The sequence below is a fragment of the Silurus meridionalis genome, chromosome 7 (assembly GCF_014805685.1).
Source record: "Silurus meridionalis isolate SWU-2019-XX chromosome 7, ASM1480568v1, whole genome shotgun sequence".
NCBI lineage: Eukaryota > Metazoa > Chordata > Actinopteri > Siluriformes > Siluridae > Silurus > Silurus meridionalis.
Window position 1 is genome coordinate 25,192,000 of NC_060890.1, and position 5,000 is coordinate 25,196,999.

Sequence of the window (5,000 nt, forward strand, 5' to 3'; positions counted from 1 at the left end):
CCAGAAGCCTCCCAGCTCCAAAAGCCCCCAGCTCCAGAATCCTTTCAGCTCCAGAATCCTCCCAGCTCCAAAATCCTCCCAGCTCCAAAATCCTCCCGCTTCAAAATCCTCCCAGCTCCTGAATCCTTCCAGCTCCAAAATCCTCCCAGCTTCAAAATCCTCCCAGCTCCTGAATCCTTCCAGCTCCAAAATCCTCCCAGCTCCAAAATCCTCCCAGCTGCAGAATCCTCCCAGCTCCAGAATCCTCACAGCTCCAGAAGCCTCCCAGCTCCAGAATCCTCCCAGCTCAAAAATCCTCCCAGTTTTAAAATCCTCACAGCTCCAGAAGCCTTCCAGCTGCAAAATCCTCACAGCTCCAGAAGCCTTTCAGCTCCAAAATCCTCCCAGCTCCAAAATCCTCACAACTCCAAAATCCTCCCAGTTTTAAAATCCTCACAGCTCCAGAAGCCTTCCAGCTCCAAAATCCTCACAGCTCCAGAATCCTTTCAGCTCCAGAATCCTCCCAGCTCCAAAATCCTCCCAGCTCCAAAATCCTCCCAGCTTCAAAATCCTCCCAGCTCCTGAATCCTTCCAGCTCCAAAATCCTCCCAGCTCCAAAATCCTCCCAGCTCCAGAATTCTTCCAGCTCCAGAATCCTCCCAGCTCCAGAATTCTTCCAGCTCCAGAATCCTCCCAGCTCCAGAATCCTCCCAGCTCCAGAATCCTCACAGCTCCAGAATCCTCACAGCTCCAGAAGCCTCCCAGCTCCAGAATCCTGCCAGCTCCAAAATCCTCCCAGTTTTAAAATCCTCACAGCTCCAGAAGCCTTCCAGCTCCAAAATCCTCACAGCTCCAGAAGCCTTTCAGCTCCAAAATCCTCCCAGCTCCAAAATCCTCACAACTCCAAAATCCTCCCAGTTTTAAAATCCTCACAGCTCCAGAAGCCTTCCAGCTCCAAAATCCTCACAGCTCCAGAAGCCTTTCAGCTCCAAAATACTCCCAGCTCCAAAATACTCCCAGCTCCAAAATACTCCCAGCTCCATAGTTCCTGGTTTGATCCTGAGATCAGTTTACTCCCAGTATGGAATTTCGCAGGGTCCATGTGAGATTTCCGTTTTTTTTAAATTTCTGTATTCAACCTCAGACATAAAGAGCCGTCTGCCTTCTTCTGCATACATCAGCACAAAGATACATTGTTTGTTCAAAATTATTGGGACACCTATAGTTTTAAACCTGGCATCTAACCCTAACCCACCCCCCCCCCCACCTTGAATTATCGATCTCAAGCTCAATTGGACTACTGAATTTCTATGTAGGGATCATGGATGGATTCGGGTGGATTAGGGAATCCCGGTTGAGTGGGTTAACTCGGGGTAGAAGGTCTGTGGAAATGGAAGCTCAGTTTTGCATTGATTTATTGATCAGTGAGACGTGGACTCTAATTCTATCTGTGAGATGATTCAGCATTTAGACCACTGAGACGTTCAGCCCCTGAGTTGAGGAAGAGCTGTTTTAGACAAACTGTGGAATTTGGTCTGATCGGTACTCAGAGACTTCACACGTGAATAATCACGTGATTCGCACGTGATTGGAGCATTGTGCTTTAAATTTTCCACGTTTTAAAAAAAATCTCGATTCACTTTTTTTTTTACATTTTCTACATGAGATCTTTTTTTATTTTTATTTTTTGCATAATTAAATTTTACGTGATTTCACGTGGGGAAAAAAAGTATTTTTTTTACATGGGATTGTCACATTATAAATTTTCACGATTTAAAAAATGTAATTATTTAAATGTTCATCTATATTTAATTTATTTTTTTTACACGATTCTACATGTTGATTATATTCAAATCAATCGTTTTTTGTCTCTGAATTCCATTATTATAAATTTGCATATCAATTTGCATGGCATACACGATCTTCTGCAGTATTTCATCTAATTCCAGATCACTCATGTAATTGCTGGATACACTATATGGCCAAAAGTATATGGACACCCGATCAAAAGATTGCTGTGTGCTTCGTCATGCATCAGCTATGAGGGTGATCGTAAAATCAGGTAGTGGTGTAGGTGAGAAGGTGAGGAGGTTCCTGGGGGTGCAGTCAGCATTCACATACATTCGTGTTCATTAGGGTTGGAGCTCTATAGCAGGAGATCTTCCACTCCAACCCCATGTAAAGCAGATCTTCATGGAGCTGGCTTTGTGCACAAATGTCATGGTGGAACAGGTTTAGGTCTCCTAGTTCAGGTGAAGAGAAATTTCATGCTCCTGCATCTATACATCCTATAAAAGTGTGTGTGTCTCCAACGGTTTGGTGAAGAACCACGTGTGTGTGGAAAAGTCAAGTGTCCTGATACTTTTGGAGATATTGTGTATGTTGAGTAAAAGAGAAACGGCTGGTGTGTATAAAGCGGTTGTGAGACTCCACAGTGTGGTGTGAAAGTACAGTAGAATAGCTGACGGCAAGATAACATCACTTGATAGCATCTGACGCAGCGAGAGCGAGAGAACGAGAGAGAGAGAGAGAGGGACAGCAGTAATTACTTCTGAAATGTAGCATTAGCCTGTGACATTTCTCTTGTCCTGAATTGTATTTGAGTTTGTGATTAGCAGAAAGATTTCGCTTCCAGTCGACGTCGTCAGTGAAAGACCTGCTGGCCTTAGAGACATGCGGCAACAACACGAGGATAAACCATGATGACACGATCTCCTCCGCTTTATAACTCATTTATCCAGTTAATGAGCTGTTCAGCTGTAAATCACAATAATGACACACAGCTAAAGCCATGATGGAGTATGAGAGCATGGGGTTTACAGGACGAGATGTAGATCTCCAGTGAAGTCTGATGGAGCTGTTAAATCTGCATTTTATCAACAAATCGACAGAAAAATTCAGTTCAAACCAAATGACACTACGATTAGAGGTTTTTGTAGTTTGAGGTTCAGCTGGAAATGTGTGCTTTGACTATCTACGTTTCGTTTCTCTCCTTTTCCCAAAGCATTTTCTTATAAAAAAAGATAATAGAATAAATTATCCACCTGGTTTACTCTCATTAAACTTGTAAAGACTAACGGAATCATGGGTACATTAAATGTGATACAAATGTCCTACAGGGTGCCCATAAATTATACAAAAAATAAATTACATGAACTTTAGGGTTCCATTATTCTGGAAAAATCATGATCAGTTGCCCTCCTTTAGGGTAAGTATAAAATGAGATGAAATGCCTTCTATGGTGCTGCTATTTGAGAAAAAAGGTGAAGTACTATCCAGGGTACAACTACCATTAAACTGGAAAAATTGTACACTATCGTAGAGAAAATGAAAGAAAGTGCCCTTTAGGGTACAACTATTGTAAATAAAATTAAATAAAGTGCCCTCTTTGGTATTACTATGCTACCTAGAATGGGATAAAATGCTCTTTAGGGTATGCCTATGCTGGATCAAATGGAATAAAGTGCCCTTTAGGATAAGATTATAGTAGATAAAATGGGATGAAGTGGCCTTTAGGTTACGATTATGGAAGATAAAATGTAATAAAGTGCCCTTTAGGATATGACTATGGCAGATAAAATCGGATGAAGTGCCCTCTAGGGTATGACTGTAGTAGATAAAATTGGATAAAGTGCACTTTAATGTATGATTATAGAAGATAAAATTTGATAAAGTGCCCGTTAGGATATGACTTTGGTAAATGAAATGGGATGAAGTGCCCTTTGAGCTACGATTATGGTAGATAAAATTAAATAAAGTTCTCTCTAGGGTATTACTATGGTAGATATAATTGATGATACTTAAAAAAAAAAATAGAATAAAGTGCCCTATAGGGTATGATGATACTCGATAAAATGGAATAAAGTGCCCTATAGGGTATGATGATACTTGATAAAATGGAATAAAGTGCCCTATAGGGTATGATGATACTTGATAAAATGGAATAAGGTGCCCTATATGGTTTGACAATACTTGATAAAATGGAATAAAGTGCCCTATAGGGTGTGACGATACTTGATAAAATGGAATAAAATGCCCTTTAGAGTATGACTATGGTAGAAAAAATAGAATAAAGTGCTCTTTAGTGCACTTTATTATCCTTTAAAGTAGATTAAATGGGTTGAAGTGTCCTTTCGGGTGGTTATGATTATGGTAGCTTAAATAAGATAGTGCCCATTAAGACTAAGATTAAATGCCCAATAGGGTGCCCTATAGAGTCACAAATGGTGGGAAAAGTCAGGTGTCCCACTACATTTGTCTGTACTATATAATAGTATTATATAGTTACTGTATTTATTTCCCAAATACAGAGCAAATAACATTTTTCTAACAATGCTCGGTGAAGAAACACAGTAGATATATTTCTTCTTAAATTTTCTCAAATAGTCTGATTTAACGAGTTACATGCTTTAAGTGATCTATTGGCACCGATTGTGAAATGTTCTAACACACTATGATTCACAATCATACAATAATCCAGACTGCATGTAGCTGCATGTTCCTGCACAACACCAGTTCTGATTTGTTGCTTAATGTAGGTCTCTTTAATCGCCTATAAATATCCATCTGTGTCCTTCACAGCCTATATTTATCACACTCTCACACCTCTTTCTTTCCTCTAATGAACAATGGGATGAAAATCAGCTTTGGGGAGAAATTCATATCAGTCCGTACTGCAGCTGTACTCAAACTACTTTGTGGACATAAGATGGGAATGTGCTTTGTTTTATGGACGTCCCATTTAACACGCAGTCTCCATTTTGGCGAGGAACATTGTGTGTGGAAAAGTCGATACTTTTTAAAGTCGATATCCCGATACTTTTGGCCACACGTGGTATCAGATTGGAACAGATTGATGTATGTTTGCACTCATCACTGCGTAGCCAGCGTAGGACAGCTTTGTCATTGTTTGTCGGTTATTTTAGCATGTCCATGCCTTCTGGTGACGATGGAGGAGTGGGGTGTCGGCATTCCTCCGGATCTTTCCGTCCTCCCTGTGCAAAGTCGAGTTCTGAAGTCAT

General features: G+C 40.6%; 1 protein-coding gene across 1 annotated transcript in view; it reads left to right on the forward strand.

The window, feature by feature from the left end:
- ablim2 (actin binding LIM protein family, member 2) overlaps positions 1–5,000 on the forward strand; it is a 79,392-nt gene that overhangs the window by 1,026 nt on the left and 73,366 nt on the right. The window lies entirely within an intron of this gene.